The sequence below is a fragment of the Rousettus aegyptiacus genome, unplaced genomic scaffold (assembly GCF_014176215.1).
Source record: "Rousettus aegyptiacus isolate mRouAeg1 unplaced genomic scaffold, mRouAeg1.p scaffold_m13_p_11, whole genome shotgun sequence".
NCBI lineage: Eukaryota > Metazoa > Chordata > Mammalia > Chiroptera > Pteropodidae > Rousettus > Rousettus aegyptiacus.
The window spans coordinates 94,523,949-94,541,159 of NW_023416286.1; the positions used below are offsets into that span (position 1 = coordinate 94,523,949).

At 50.1% G+C, this 17,211-nt stretch overlaps 1 protein-coding gene across 2 annotated transcripts in view; it reads right to left on the reverse strand.

Moving 5' to 3' along the window:
- The window catches only part of CSMD1 (CUB and Sushi multiple domains 1), a 1,035,440-nt gene that overhangs the window by 497,918 nt on the left and 520,311 nt on the right, over positions 1 to 17,211 (reverse strand). The gene's annotated exons all lie outside the window — the stretch shown is intronic.

Below are 17,211 nucleotides of genomic sequence, written 5' to 3' on the forward strand. Positions count from 1 at the left end.
TAGCACAGGACCATCGCGGGAATCGACACCCCACTGAGGAGAGTGAGGCCAGACCCTGTCACCCAACATATGTGGGCGAGATGGGGGGGGGGCCTCACGCAAGGTGGAGTCCCGGAAACCACTGGGCGGCCTGAGGGTTCATCTAGTCAGAAATAATGTTTAAACACGGAGACCGTCTTCCTTCACGCCTCGCACGAGGCACGCGGGGACAGATCAAGGGCACGGGCAAGGGGCAGCTGGAGGGGACTGGCAGCTCGTGACACCCCCACCCGCACGCCCAATTTCGGTAAAGAACACGATCCCCTCCCCCACCCCCACCGTCCACCGCGCTGGCGGCTCCCACCGGGCCCTGTTTCTTGGCTCAGGGAGGTGGAAGGCTGAGGGCCGGCCGGCTGGCTCACGGGGACGCCGAGGGAACGGCGGGGCTGTCCCCTGCCCGCCGCTCCGCGTCCCCGGCTGGGATCCCAGCCGCCCCTCTGCACTGTCACCTGTCCCTCCCCTGAGAAGCGGGTCCCCGCGGGTCCCCGCGGGTCCCCGCGGGTCCTGGGCAAGGCCCCTCCTCCTGCACCTCCTCGCCCCGCGGCCTTAGTTCCGCAGCGACTCTTCACGGGTTCTCGGTTTTCCGGCTCGCGCTATCATTGCCAGCGCGGATTTCTGACTCCCGTGAGGGCGGGAGGGGCCTGGCATGTCCCCTTGCGTCACGGAATGTGGCACAGGGCCCAGTCCATGAGCCACCCAGTGATGTCGGTCAAAGACATAATCTGAATATTAATTAATCCACTGACTCCACGGCCGACAGATCGGACGCACTCCTAAATTTATCTGCCTGAAATTTTACCATTAAGCATGCATCGCACGAGGTGGTAATTGTCTTTTTTAAATGTAATTAGGCCCAGAAGGGAAACGTACCATATTAGTAACCATTAACAGCTCTTTGTGAATGAGTTTATTGTTCATCAAATCAAGGACACTTCTGTTCTTTCTAATCTAAAAATAGATAATAGTCGATTTTAATCGGAGGGAGCCGGAAGGGTGGTCTGACGTCCCCGCAGAAGGGGGCAGAGATGCAACTGACGCTCTGAGCCCGGGGCAGAAGGGGAGGAAGGCGGCCGCGCGGGGCGCCCCGGCCCGCGGCTCTGACCGGCCCTCACGGGCCGGCGCCGGCGCTGACGCCCTGACGTCTCGGACCGCACGGCAGGCGACCTGTAGCGCCCACGCGCGCCCGGGACCCGGCGAGCTCCCGCGTGTGGGGAGGAGGAGGTGGCGAGCCCTGCAGTCTGCGCTGGAGGAGATTCGGGAATTAGGGGCCAGGTCTCCCAAATCCAGACCTGGAACAGTCGAGGGAGGTCGCCAGGGTCCCTTCGCGCGCACCTGCCTCGTGGGGCCTCCTCACGGGAGGCCGAAGGGTGACCTGGCGCGCGGCGAGCGCCCGGGCGAGGCGCTTCTCAGACCCCCGCGTTCCCCGCCCGTGTCGTTTTTCTACGGGAAGCGCCGCCCGCTGTCCGGGAGACGTGACTGCGAAGAGCAGGGTCCCAGCCAGAAGGACGCGTTTCCGCCCACTGCATACGAGATCTACGGAACGTGTCTTCAGCTATTTATATTGGGGAGCTTGACCTAGGACTAAAACCATAAATAACTTTCAACACTGGCATCGTCGTTTATTAATTAATTTGTCCATTCATTCGTTCATTGAAAATGAACTTGCTGCTTGAAAGAATGTAAACCACCTAATCCCTCACACGGAATGCTAAATTTTCTAGGCTACATACATGCAATTTTCGTAAAAGCTATGCGTTGTAGTTTGTATAATTAATTGTACGCACATTTTTCTGTAACCATAATGATTGCAAATGGATATGAGAGGGACCTACTATTCTTGGAGAGACAGAGAAGGGTTTATAGAAAGATACATAGGACTTTTTAAAAAAGGGAACAGGAAGGCATGGAACTCTTCCAAGCAGAGGGAAAGGCAGAGGAAAATGAAGGGCTCCCTGCAGAGTGGGCAGTCCCCCAGGAGTGGGGACAGTGAGTTTGTGTAGCGGGAGGGTGTCGTGTGGGGAGGGAGTTCTCAGGCCACGACGAGCACCGGGGTCAAACCATAAAGGTTCCTCTCAGTCCAGGGAGGTTGAATATTATTCTACATCGGGGATTTAAGGCGAAAAGGAATGAAAAGTAGGGTAGACAGCAAATTAAACTTGCATTTTAGAAAGAAATCTTTCATGGTGGTGTTTCACAATACAAAGCACCATTATAGAAACAAAACAGATTTATTTTTTTAAAGGATCAAAATGCAAAACTTAAAATGCATCCCCTAGGAGCTATTAGACTTTTCAAATCGGGTACTTGCGATGATTTTAACAAACATATCCAATTCATATAAGTTTCCATGATCACAGTAATTATGAGTTTGTGAAGCTTAGGAATAGACAAAAAGATAAGAACTACTCATTTCAAAATATTACCTAAACTATCCAGTATAGAGAGAAAAATGACTATCCCTGTACTATATAATTCTTCACTATAAAATAATGGCTTCCTGCACAGATTGCAGAGTACTATGTAATAAAAGTCGTGGTGTAAATTACTGTAGCATGGATGCGCATAACACGCTACTAAAAGTTATACACTGACCCGTGTATCCAATAAATTTTATATAATAAACCAACAAACGGTTATAGTTTTGCTGAGAACGTTTTGCAAGGTTTACAACATAATTTTTTCTCCTTCATTCGACCACTAAATGGCTTGGAAAGATAACAGTTCATTTCCAGTTATTCTATATGTCATGTTTTCCCTCTTTCAGACAGGTCACATTTCTTCAAAGACAATCTCATTAGAATTTTTAAGGAACTTCATTTTGGCTCACTTTAGGGACAATAGTGCGATAATGTCCAAGGAGACCATGGAAACGTATATCATGACTGGTAACAAATCCTCCTGCTCTGAGACATGGCTGTAGGATGCTCTCACAGAGGAGAACAAACCTGAAATTTTGGTAAAATTAAGGTACTTAGATTCTTTAAAAAAAAAAAATACATAAGCAGACCCAAGGGTCCACAAAAAGGTCATCATCTTCTTGGACAAAGTGAACTAAATTCCGGTGTTGTACCTCTGAGTGGTAAGAATACAGATGATTTTCACTTTATACAGTTATCTGTTTTCTGAGTTTTCCATAATGAATGTGCATGATGCTTTTTTTTTTTTTTAAAAAAAAGAAGGAAATAGTTTGCTTTCCACAGGAAGCTATTTCCACATAAGTTAGATATCCTGACACTACTAATAATTTCTAAGTAAATGTACAGACAGCCTCATTCTTGCTGGGGGTTAGTGCCTCGTTCTGCCCTTCCTGACGCCCACCCATGGGCGGCAGCGTAGGCGCCCCTTGCACAGGTGACCCCGGTCTGCTGGTCTCGACCAATTGCCCCTCTCTGCGCTCCTACAGCACCCCGCACCCTGTTGCTGTTAGACGTGCTCTACCTTATTGCCAGATTTTGCTTACTTTTGTGTCTCTGCACTGAACGCCACACTCCCTGAGGTTAGGGGCACCGTGCACTTCACTTTAATATCCGTAGGTCCTATGGCAGAGTCTAACACACGGGCACGTACTTGAGAGGTGTTTGCCGACCGCGTGTAGGGAAGAGGGCGTCTCTGGACGGCTCTGACCTGGACGGCGACGCTGTTCTACCACTCAGCACAGACAGGCATCGTTCGATTGCTTTTCACCCCGATTCTGGTTTCCCCATTGCTCCTTCCTAGTCTTCTTTTGGAATGTGTGAGTACATTTTTTTAGAATTTCATTTTAATTCATTTTTTGGGGGTCTTTTAACTACATTTACGTGCATTATTTCTTTAGTGTTTGCTCTGAGAATTATAAGAAACAACCTTGATTTCCAGTCTTCTTGGACTTTAATATTATACCACTTTATTTCAGATATTATTCTTTTTTTCTGCTGTGGTTGCCACATATATTACAAACACACGCATTTTCAATCCTCCCTAAAAATGAATACAGTGATTTTTGCACCAAAAAGTTTTATGTAACTTAATGAAGGAGAACATGTTTTCCCTTTAACCGAGATGTTTACCGTTCATACTGTTTTCCAGTCGTTATTGGAGGTACAGCCATCCGAATTCACGTGGTTCCCCTGAAGCCTCCGTGAGCCATTTGAGCCTTTCGCGCCCCGCAGCCCCGCAGGAACGAGTCCTCTGGGATTTTCTCATTTTCTGTACATGTTGCCTAAGTCTTCAGGGCTATTTTCACATGGTATGAGAGTCTGGCTTGACGGTTATTCTTCGCGCTGTTTTGCCTTCAGCGCCTGGAAAATGCCGCTGCCCACAGAGGCTGCACGGCCACCATTCATGACGTAAGAGCAGGCCCCGTGCACACTGTCACGAGGTCATTTTCTCTGACATCACGTGTCATTTTCCGCTGGCGCTTTCCAGATCTCCCCCTGCCATTTCCCACAGTTTGGCTGCAATGCGTCCAGGATGGTTCTTCGTGCTTATGCTTCTCCGGTTCGCTGAGCATCTCGAACATCCTTCTTTTTCCTCCCCACGTTTGGAAAATTTCAGCCATTGTTACTACGGGTACTGCCTGCCTCAGCCTCTCTCCTCGACTCCGGGCTTTCTGATTACACTTGCATTAGACATTTTATGGCGTTTCCTAAGACCCCGATGCACTGTCCATGGTTTTGTCTGTTGGTTGGTTGTTTCTGTTTTTGTCAATCTTCTTTTTCTCAGATTAGATCATTTCTATCATCTAACTTCAAGTTAACTGACTCTTCTATCATTTTCATCCTAGTAAGCCCTTCGGTGAACATTTATTTTTAATTTCAGATACTGTATTCTTCGATGCCTGAATTTTCATTGCTTTTCCGCAGAGACATTGTTTCCAGCAAGGGCACCACTTCCGCTCCCCCCTTAAAGCCAGTCACAATGGCGGCTTTAGCATCCTCGTCTGCCAATTCCATCATCTGGCTCGTATGAAACTTGGCCCAAGTAGTTTGTCTCATTTTTTTCCCCTTAAATTGGCTTAATGACTGCCCCCCTTTTCTTAAAACTTAATATTTTGGGTATTTTTTAATGGTCTCTGCAATTGTGAATGTATAATTTTGGTAACCTTGGATTCCATTATAGCCTTCTAAAAAGTGTCGATGCATCGATTGATTGATTGATGACCGATTGTCCGTTTTCTCGCCCGCTGTTTGGTTCGGTCTGGTTTTCCTGCTTTCAGCAGGCGGGTACTTGGTCGGACTCCACCGACCACGCCGCCTCTTGGGCGGCGTGCCGCATCTCGGCTCCGCTCTCACGCCTTCGGTCGTCCCGTGGCAGATGCTGCTCCCTGCGCTGGGCAGAATTAGAACCACGGTCTGGGCTCCACATTCTGGCTCCTCCCTCTCCGGGAAGCCTCTCGTCCTCCCCCGTGACCATGGCTGCCCTGAACCCTGACCTCTGCGTTTCCGGTTGGCAAGGAATGTGGGGCTCATGCCAGGGATTTCCTTAGCCCACCCAGCACTGGCTCCCAAGTGCCTTTGCCATCAAAAATGGAAACCTCACCCCAAGATGTTCTCTCCTTCCCCCCTTTTCCAGTTCATCGCCTCTAAAATCTGCCTGCCTTTTTCGCTCTCCAGTGCTATCCGTTTTTTTCTTTTCTTCTAGTTTATTTATGTTTGTATTTCATCTATAGTTACTAATGCAGAGGGGGTTGGGCAGATGGTTTATTTGAAATATCCCGAATTGCATTTTTAGAAAAAATATGCTTCCTTTGCCCTCAGGATATGTTTGCTTATTCCTGCCACAAGTATTACTGTTTAAGGGTAGTCACTTTATTTTTATATTTGCTGTGTGCCATTCATACTGTATCATTATACCATTTTAATTCCTATTCCTTTGGGAAATAGGTTTTCTTATTTCAAATTTATGGTGAGGAAAATTGAGCTATACGCTATACGATTTCCAAAAACTACAAATAGGACTCAAGTTGTTTGATTCTGAGTCCCATGCTCATTTTCTCCCATGGAAGAAATGTGCGTCTGTGTGGATTTGCGTGTGTGCTTTGATAGGTAAACATCCGTGTGATGGGGGAGGACTTCTTCACCCCCGTGGACGCCCCAGATTGAGGCCGACACCTCACTGGAGCACAGGGATAGACTGACGCTTCGGAGTGTGCACCCCGCTGTCTGCAGGTCCTCGGGAACTTCCTCTGGACACAGCGCCTTGCAGGCGATGCGCATTCACAGGGTGTGGAACTCACGGGGTTACAGGCCGACCGAGAAACGCTCTTTCCCTACAGTGATTGATAAGCTTTAAAATAAACCCAAATTCTTTAGCAGGGGAACTGAGCCGTGACGACAGAACCGTGGCTAAGCTGTCACTTACTGGAGCCCTTGAAGGGTCCTGCTAATTTTATCTGTGACGCGATGCAGCGCCTTGAATTACACCATGTATTTATTCCACACGCAAATACCAAACAAATTATCACCTGCAAGTGCGGTACAGAAATAAAGCCGATGTTCGCTGGTTTTCTCTTTATTATCAGCTGTCTTCTTTCCTGCTTCCGTCATTATTCTGGGAATTGGTACAAGGTGAACATTTTAGTCCTTTCAGGTCTAGAGAAAGTTGAGATTGAACACTTCAAAGAAAACTCACCACAATTACCTTGTTTTAAATAAAATAATAGGCACATTAAATGACGGGAATGAAAAACAGGCCAAAATTAGACTTGAAAGAGAGGCAGGAAATTTGGCTAAATAATATAAAATGGAGTGTTGCAAAAATCGACAGTTCTTAGTCACATCAGAGCAAGGTCATACTTAATGAAGCTAAAAAAAGTAAGTTTAGAAGAAGCCGAGGGAAATTTTGGGAACTATTTGTTATTCTGTGAGACTGTCTTACCGAGATTCTGCTCTCCCCTCATTTTCTGGCTGTCTTCCTCCAATATTCTTTCGGAGGCCCTGCTATGTGTCCCAGAGCCAGATGGCGTAAAAATAACTACACTATTAATCCTGCAGTGTGAGGGATACAGATCTCCACTTTTCAGTATTCGAATAAATAGCAAAAAATGAAATGGATTGAATTTTAATGAATTTATTCTGGGAAATAATTATCTGAAGTATGGTTATATTTAGATTATTTCTAATTAACCTAGCATGCAAATATTGATTAGTATAGACAACTGCCTTGTTTTCTATTTCAGCAGATGATAAACTTGAAAATGAACCCAAATAAAACGTTTTGCTAAATTATTTATCTTAGTATGAATTGGTTTAAAATTGCTTAGTTAGTAGTTAGTATTTTAAAACTACTTAAATTCAGAAATACAGTCAACACAAACTCTAGATCTGTATACCTATTGGCGGCAGACTTTATGCACAGGAAATACTTTGTTCGGTTGTGTTCTCCGATACCTCACTGCAGTGAAACGTCTGTTGTGTGCCTCGGGAAGCTTTAGGATGTGAAAGGCAGACGCATTTCCAGCCTCTACTCTCGCATATCTAACTTTGTTACCGCGTTGATGGGTACCAGAAAGATTCGATAACACAGCTTATTAAGTCAGCTTAAAGGGATTTTAACTTAATTACGCCAACCACATGTGTCTATAAATTAATATACACCTTACATAGTTCAATTAGTTAGGTCGTTATGCCAAATTATAAAGTAATTCTAATATTTTGGTCCACTGAAAGTGAAAGTAAATGACTTTATAAAGAAAGCCATGACACGGAATCCTCCAAATTATTGAAGAAAACCAAGAATGCAGATTAATAAAATTCAGTATCTGAATAGAAAATGCTGCACTTAGCCAGGAAACCACAGCTAAATTTTCTACAGCCGCCCCATCACGATCGAATATGCTTTGAACGTTATTATTTAACTTCTTAAAAGGCTTTCACCAAAAACCTGTTTACAAACCATTACACAAATCTAATGCTGGGTACTTTATAAAATGTGCTATTTGAGGACAGAGTACAGCATCCACATTCCCCTGGGAAGTCTAAGCGACTGGTATAAATTCTTCAATTAAAAATCATTTAAAACTACTGTCCTCCATATGAGAAGAACTGGATTTTAATAGGATGGTATCAGCCCCTTCCAGGTTAAAATTCTGTGGAGGATGAACCACCGAGGTCTAGATCGCTTAATCCCACTGATTAAAATAGGTGCGTCACCTGCAAAGCGGGTCTCCGCAGCGACGACGCAGGCGCGTGGCCCTCGGCCGGCCTCCTTTCCGCGCAGACTTTCCCGAGCTTCCGCTGCTCCCCCTGGGCCGCGCCCCCCTCGTCGGTGTACTCAGGCCTCAGCAGTTTCTCGACACGGGGCTAATCACGCTGTCGAATTGTGTGTATTTTTGTGTGACAGTTTGCATATTTCTTCCCTAGTAGACGATAAACTCTACGAGAGGAGACAGTGGCTGCTAAAACTCATCGCGGTCATCCTGGTATGAGCGCTGAGTGAACTCAACGCCCTTACACTGAGTTTCAGAGTCAGACGCACGACTCGTGTGTAAACCCGGAGTACAGAAGAGTCCAGAGGAAACAAGCAGAGAGAACATTTCGCTAAGCCGAAAATCCTTCACCGTAGCCCAGTGAATAAATGTACATGATATTTAATTCTCATGTTTATAGTGCAAGGATTTAGAGTGATCTAACAAAAAGAAAGTGCTGTAACACCACGACATGAAAATTACTAATAGTAATGAACATGTGTGTATGAAATAGAAATATGGAGGTTCTTAATGGGCACACCTGAAATATCTTTTGGTAAAAAACAGATGAAAATAAAATCTCTATTATTTCTAGTACTAACGTAAGTCTCAGAACTACTAACGCCGACTAATGTAAATGATTTGTGCAAAAAAACGGTTATAGGTAAAATAAAGGGATGTCAGGAATTTCTTAGGAATTGAAAACTACAATGCCGTGTATCCCCTTGGAGAAAACAGGAAATCGGTCAAATATTAAACAACGATCCGGATACTCCCAGTTATTCCTCCTTCCAGAGCGAAGCTAATGTATCACTATGGCGCAGCTCACAGTGCATTGGAAAATCACTTCAATGTGTGAGACACTTGAGTGCGCTAGGTTCCTATCATAGATCTAAAATGGTCAGTGGAGAAACTGATTCCTTGTCCTGAGTTTCTGTACGTTTCTGCGTGTTTCTGGCATTCCCAATTTTCCCAGAAAGTTGTGACAATTAGAGGCCTTTTATTCCCGGGGTGAATAATCACGGTGGCCGTCCCCAGATGACCCGGAGACAGCCGGCCGGTTCCTCCCTGCTCTAGCTCATCGGTGTAGACCAGGATTATTTATTGTCCGACATGCAGTATCTGAAGAGAACAAGACCGTTTCTTTCACTCCAGATGTGCAATGGCTTCTCTTTTCGGGACATGGGGGCTATTTTAAGTGCAATTATATTATGGAACCGTAGGCAGAGATTTTCTCCGGGTTACTGCAGACCACTGTTCTGACCTGAATCTTTGTGTCCCGCCGAAGCCGTCCTCCCCAGTGTGACAGCACTGGGCGGTGGGACCTTGGGTGGTGATTAGGGTTAGCTGCCGTCATGAACCCGTCCCTGGGGAACGGCAGTGTGCGCAGAGGGCTGGCCCCCTGCCTCGCTCCCCAGCATGCCAGAGGGCGAGAGAAGCCAGCAGCCCACATGAGGAACAGGGTGCCCCCCAGACGCACCCTGCCCGCACCCTGACCTTGGCCTTCCAGCCTCCGGAACTGTGAGAAATAAATATTGGCTCTTTATCAGGCCTCGGTCTGTGGTTTTCGTTATAATGGCTCAAGATGACCATGGTTTTAACAGCGGCAATGTATAAAAAGGTTTTAAACGAATTATTAGAAATATAGGTACTTATGAATGAGCAGTGTCAGAAAGGAACCCCCAAAACACAAACGGCTTAAAAAACAAGCGAGGAGAGGACTCGTCCCCACACCCACGATGTACTGGTCCCCGCTGCTCGCTTCACAGACGACCCTCCCCACTGCACCCCTGTCCCGCCCGCTCCGGACAAAGCATCGAGCTGCGTCTCGGGGCCCTGCCTGGCCCCGGCCCTCCCGGCAAGCCCCCAACCCGGGAGCTGAGCGTGCATGGGGGGGCTGCACCCCAGCACTGGAGGACATCCAGGGGGACTAGACACGCTGCGCCTCAGCCCTCGGTCCCCAAGCCATCAGGATCCGAAGGTCCAGGGAGGCGTCGGCCACCTGACTGCGCGTCGTGAGCGGCGCGACACCCGTCGAGGACCTGTGTCACTCTTGGGCTAATTTCAGCGAAGTGCGTCACGTGGGCATGGCAGCGTCCCCCGCTCGTAACCCAGCGCGAGGGACTCAGCCCAGCGAAGCCAAGGACCCACCGCGGCCTGCGATCGTTCTTGGCTGGGCAGCGGGCAGCCCTTCCTCTCTACGGAAAGGAGATGATACTCTGCATTTTAATCCGCTGCTCCGTGTTAACGGTGCGTTCGACAATACCTGAAAAGCTAGGCAGTGTGTTCACGTGGCCACAGCGGAGACAGAGCCTGTCCCAGGAGGGAGTCCCCGGGTCCCCGAGGGACGGCGAGGGCCCCTCCGCTGTGCACCTCTTGCTCTCGAGACCACTGCCTGTGCGGGGCCACATTTAGCAGCTGCTGCTCACAGCGGCCGGAATCTATAGCATTTTCCTCAGAGATGCCCTTTAACTGCTCCCAGTTCTTAATCATAAGCAGAGCAAACTCACAGAGAGTCCTGGACACGGACGGCAGATGCTGCAGACTGGGGGGCGGGGGTCGGGGGTGGGGGGGGTGGGGAGGCAGGTAAGGGCAAGGCGGGGTCAAGTACACGGTGATGGGAGATCTGGCTTCCAGCGTGAGCGCTCAGTGCAGCAGCCGATGATGTATCATTGAACCAAACACGCGAAACCTACATAATCTTATGAACCAATGTTACCCCAATAAATTTCATTTAAAAAAATTAAAAACTTACATCGAATTAAAAAAAATATCCAGCAGACTCATTTTCCTATCTAATGCTTATTATAAGTGCATATATTGTGATGACCCCCTGCCGGCAGTGTCGTTTCTAAAACTTTTAATTTATTGGGGTGACATTGGATCATGGCATTACATAGGTTTCAAGGGCACAATTCAGCCGGGATACTGGCCGCGCGCTCACCGCCCACGGTGGTCTCCTCCCGTCCCCACGCGCCGGACGCCCTCGGCCCCGACCTGCGCCCCGCGCCCCGCGCCCCGCGCCCCGCGGGGGCCTGCCGCGCTGCCGTCTGTGCCTGCGAGTTCTGTCTGTCCGTCTCGTTCCTTCGTTACGATGCACTTCTAGATTCCCTTTCTCACCATCGCATCAAAGTCAACACGGTGAAGATGAAGCCGCCTCCCCGCCCCCCGCCCCGCCCCTTCCTGCGGCCGCGGCTGCGGGCCGGGCCCCTCGTCCCCGCGGGTGGGACCGCCGGCCCCCGAGCGGCGCGGCGAGGCATCGCGGGTGGCCTCGCGTCTTCGCCAACGTTCAGTCCTCGCTCCCCGTAATCCCCACGCGCGTTCTTTTATTGCCCGTCGCTAATGGCCCGGCTCCACGGTAAACTCAGTCAGCTCATCCCCAACATCATCCTCGTTCTGCTCCATGGGCGTTTTCACAGTCACAAACCAAACGGAGCCTGAACGTGCCTCCTGCCCATTCCGACTGGTCATCGGCTGTTACCACAGCAGCGTCCTTCCGGAAGACCTTGTCACTGTCGGAAAATCCTTCCCGCAGCCATTGTCACCCTGCATGTGTGTCCCTGAGCTCTCAAATTCCTCTTCCGTCTCTCAGTTGGAAAAAAATGGTGCTTTCAAGAGATGCTATCCACCAGTAGGGTGTAAGAAAAAATAAGTTTGCAAAAAGCGCCCGTACGCCAAAAAGGGAGATATTCAAATGATGGACATGGAAAATGCTAGGATGATTTCTAAATCAGCTCTCACGTTTCTGATGGCGATTCGGTTTCATATTTTCAGTCCTGAGTTAGCTGCATTTTTACTTCATTTTTTCTGTTAATTTTTTCTTACTCGCTTCAGTTTATTATGTAGTTGAACCATAAATTAGTAATCCATGTCTAACTCTGTCATAAAGGAGTTTGATATTAGTTTTTAACATAGAATCTTAAGTGTGAAACATGGTACTGTTAGTTTTTCTATGTTTCACATGTGTTTCTTTCTAACTTATACTACTGAAAATAAGTTGCTTAGAGATAATATTTCAAAATGATGTGCATTTGCTGGATTGCTTTGGAGCGAGGTGCTTAGATTTCAGCAAGGTGAACATCTCACAAGCTTGACTTGAGTTTCTCCTGCAGGGCGTATGGACAGCATCTCATCTCTGGGTCTGATCATTATTTCTGGGACCAGGTCTAGCAACCTCCATTTCCAGCCTAGTTCAAACAGGGTGGAGTTTGAGGCAATTCACATTCGGCTCCTGAATCTTCAAAAGGGAGAAAGGCAACGTGTTCATTCTTTGAACACTAAATACAGTAGAATTGCGTCCCCGAATTGGCTCCCAAACAACCGGATGGACAGACGCAGCTCGTGAGGAGGGAGGCACCGGAGCTCGCTACGCCCTGCGCCACAGCGGATAAAACGAGAGTCAGCAGCGCCCACGTGCTTGGGGTGAAAGTACATTTTCCATAATCCGTGCGATCGAGCGTTCCATTCAGCTTCGTGATGTGGCCGTGGCTCAGAACGGGGCACGGCGTGTCCGGAGGTGGACCCTCTCTCCTGCGGTCTCGCCACGACGGGCAGAGAACTCTGTGCTCTCAGGACAGCGGAGCCACCTGCAGTCTGGTGCCGGGACACCTTGACGCTCAGCGACGAGTTTCCCTGCAGATTTCAGCCCTGAGAATTAGCCGCACTGATACACGGAGGCAATTGCTTGATCCGCCTTGTGCGTTTCCACTGATTTATTCCTGTAATATCCTTACTTCTACAGCACGCATAAAATAACGGATTCATTTTTAAACGGTGAAACACAGCTAAAGCAGTGAAAACCCACATTCTCGTCATCGGCTCCGTGACAGGCAGCGGCGCCACGCGGGGACGTGGCAGCCAGGCCCGGCTCCGGGGTCGCTGTTTTGCTTCCTTTAGATTTATTTCCGTGTTGATGTAAAATTAACCCATGGCGGTGCATGGGGAATTCGGGAGGTGATCAGGTTATGAATGGGGTCGGTGCCCGCGGCGGGGTGCCCGCCCGTTCTGACGGTGCGAAGGCACAAGCGAGTGGCCTGTCTGCGGCCCACGGGCGCGCTCACGACAACGCGACCATGTCCCAGGCCGGCCATCCAGCCCCCGGGCTGTGAGAAACGCGTTTCCGCGGCTCACAGGAACCAGCGGAACCCCAGCCCCGGCGAGAGACAGGGGCTTAGGAACCTCGAAGTCACGTGAGAGGGGATCGGGCTCCGCCCTCGTCTGCTTAACCGCACTCTTTCCGTGGGACGCTGCTGTCCAGAGAACGCGGAGGGGCCGGCGGCCCCCACGGGGCGTCTCAGGGCAGGGGGCGTCTCGGGGCGGGGGGCGCCCCGCCAAATGTCCTCGGGACTGCAAGGGCACTGCCTGAGGGGAGGTGGCAGCACATGCGACGGACGACCGTGGAGAAACGGACATGCGTGAGGACGAACAGGGCGGCGAGGGCCGTCGAGGCTGAAGCCGCGGCGCTCGTTCCGACGCGGCCCGTCGGCAGAGGGTGGGCACGGGGCGCCAGTGCGAGTCACGGGGGGACCCGCGAGCGACCGCGCTGGGAAGGGAGCTGTCACCGCGAAGGCGCCTCCGCGACGCGTCTGGAAGTGCGGACCGTGGTCAGCGGCCTCTGCCGGGCGAGCGCGACGGCCCGCGAAGGTGTTTCCGCCACAAGGGCCCCCCCTTTGCCGCTCAGCGCCCCCCACTTCTCTCGGTATTTCCTCCGCGCTGAGCGTATGCTGTGGGCTCTGCTTCATTTAAGAAATACAGATTTAGACGAACCACTTCTTTGTCAAAGTTGCCGGTTTTCTCGTTCGGTTCCTCCAGTATTTCACAAGGACGCTGAGGGCTAAGCCGGCGCCTTGTTTTCCGTAAATGTTAAGTATTTTGCACACTGCAGGAAGCTGGCCTTTTTTTATTTCCTACTTTTTGCTCTGAGGATGGACATTCCATTGTGAAGTGCTCAGGGAGGAGTCTGGTTTAAGCAATTGCTTTGACCCTGACCTTGAGCGAAGTGGGCTCAGCTCAGTTCAACAAACACTTATTAAACACTGTCGCATGAGGGCCGATTGTTACCAAGAGCGGCTTAGGTTCTTTTCAAAGGAAATAGCACACATTCGAAGTTTTTCCCTTCGGAATTTAAATAGCATCCGGGGTGGTCAATAACTCCGCGGCGACAGATGCAGCTTGTTTCCTGTGGTAGAGACAGCTCTTCCTCCGAAGCCAAAGCTCAGGCCCCGGGGTCCCGTGTGCCCGGGCGTGGCCACGGGCCTGACGGCGATGAGAAGGGTGTGAACACCTCCGCCCGGCGTGCGGGCTCCACCGTGGTAAACGCTTCCATCGTCCCGCAGTCTCTGCTCGGTGGCTCCTGCGAAGCCGGACATCCACGTCTATTGTCCAAAATAGCACGTCATTAGCATTTTTGATAATATTATAAATCACCAGCATTATCGAGAGAAAAAAATACTGATTTTTAAAAGTATACTTTATGTATTGTAAGGACGTGGACATTGTTACGTCTAAAAATTTGTCCACAGTAAGGAAAACGAAAAATAAAAAAACTGCGTGGTCGCTCATCCCACTTCCCCCTTCCTTCTGAAGCCAGGGTCGCTGGCCAGCGGCGACCCAATCAGGGGGCCCCAGTGTCCGAGTCCCCAAGCGTTCGCTTGATCCTTGTTTGTTTTACCTGCTAAATTATAAGCCCACTCTTGCCCTGACTCCTGCCGAAAGCGACTGGTTTTAGGCACCATTTTCCCTCGATCAGCAGGGTTTGGAATGATATGATCAGGTGTGTAACCCAGGACGTGGCACATGGACACAGAGAGTTTGATGCAGAAATCTCGACAAAGCACGTCTTTGCCACGAGCATTTGCTTCCCCGAGAACTCGCAGTCCTGTGAAAACCCTGAGATCCCCGAGGATCCCCAGAGGCTTCACGGCTAGATACACACTGGGTCCCTGACTGGTGTTTGCGTTGGACAAGGGTCTCCCCACGCGCACTCGACAAAGATTAACGCAGAGTGTGCGAATGTGCCGATCGAACAAAGTGCAAACCACGGAACCACACGGACGACCCTGTTCACACGCTCGGGGTCTCACGTGGCAGCAGGGAAAGTCCCGTGCGAGGAACAGTAACAGATGAACCAAACCACGGCCATACACACGGGGTTGGCGCTCACAAACCTCGGGGGGCGCAGCCCGGCCACGCGGCAGGCCACGCAGAGACGCCGCCAGGCCGTCTGAACGTTCTGTGCACCACCGCTCACTCCGCTCACGGGAACCTGCCAAGTCACAGCTGCAGCGTCAGGGTTTCGAGGAGGTAGGCATCTTGCTTACACAGGTCAAAGGTCAGGACAGGCAGGACTTGTCACTCTGAGCCCTGTGAGGGGCGGCCCGCCTGGGTCCGGAAGCAAAGCCTCCGCCCTGGGCTGCTGCCCTCTGGCCTCGCAGGACTCTGAGCATTTTTACCGAACAGATGTTTGACAGATCCTGGAGTTTTTCTCTTCTAATTAACAGAAGCCCGAATTTGGTTTGCGTTTCTTACAAGCGAGGTAGGTAACTGGACGGCATAACATGCAGCGCGCTGGCAAACCGAAGCCCGAGAAACAAACGCCCGCTTCGTACCCCCGGAACGCAGCACGCCCCGCCCCGCGATGCTCGCTCCGCACCCCCGGGGGGCCGCTCACGGAGGAGGCTCGCCCCGGCACGCTGGGAGCGGGAGTCCCCGCCACGCCCAGGCGGCCCTATTTCTCGCACGTGCTCTCTTTCTAAAGACACTCCGGCACATCCGTCTGGAAACGCCAGCCTGCTGGAAAAGTAATGAAAGCAAGACGGGATAAATCCGACTGGGGGCCCCTGACCTGCCCTGTCACACGACAGACGGCAGGAAGTGGCCCTGGGCTCCGTGGCGGCCACGGCAGACACTTCTGTCTGGCGAGCCAGCTTGTCCTTTGTGCAGGGGCTCCAGCAGGTGGGGGGACATCTCCGGGAGGGGCCGGCACTGGGTGTTCATGGATCCCCAGGCCGCTCAGAGCAGCCTCAAGGTCAGGCCTGTGACGGAAGAAAATGCCAGTGATGTCCCTGCTCCTTGCAGGCGACACGCTGCAAACCTTCACGCGGGTTCCCTCGGCTCCCCGGGAGGCTGGCCCCATGTCACCCTGTGTCAGGTGACCTCAGAGCAGGGCCGTTCTGGGTCCTCGATGAGGTGATCTACTAAACGATGTGCAATTCCATCCCGCATTGGTGGCTCCGGGACTCCGCTGTCCCTGTTCACTCCAAAACAACGAAACAGTCTGACTTCCGACACAATCCAGACCAGAACCATCACCAATGTCAGCATGTTCTCTGCAAAACACCTGTGAATTTCTGAACTCAGGAACACACGCGAAAAGGCCAAAGGTGGCCCATCCGACCATTAAATATAATGTGTGAATTTTAAAGATGGCTGCTTTATTGTGTCCCGGGGCCTGATTATATTCATCCCCATCTAAAATGATGTCACAAAGGGGAAAAAAAAGATAAAAATAATCACTGCTATTTTATGAAACGATGCACCACTATCCCCAGGTGGCAAATCTTCCCCAAAGTTTGGGAAACCTTTTAAACACACCGACTTCTACGCATTCTCCTTTTTCTTCCCGTCTTCTGGCGTAAAGTTTGGGTGGCGTCCGAGACCTGGGTCCCAGCACTGGCATTAATTACGTAACTCCAAAGGGGAGAATGATAAAAACTGGCTTGTTCTCATGCACATATTTCTTGGGAAGATATAACTTGAAGGCCATGAAGCCCGCTACTCGTGAATGATTCCTGGCGGTTTGGGACCTGCCATCGGCCAGTTTTATTGTTTTTCATTATTTTATTATTATTTATTTTATTTTTGAGTCTAACGGACATGAGAAGACAAAAGCTGTAAAATGGACATTTCCTACTTGAAGGTCTGCCGCTGCATGTCTGCCATAGGAGACAAAAAATGATTCCTTTTACTATAAAATTCACGACATTGAGGCATGAGGCAACCCCTACCCT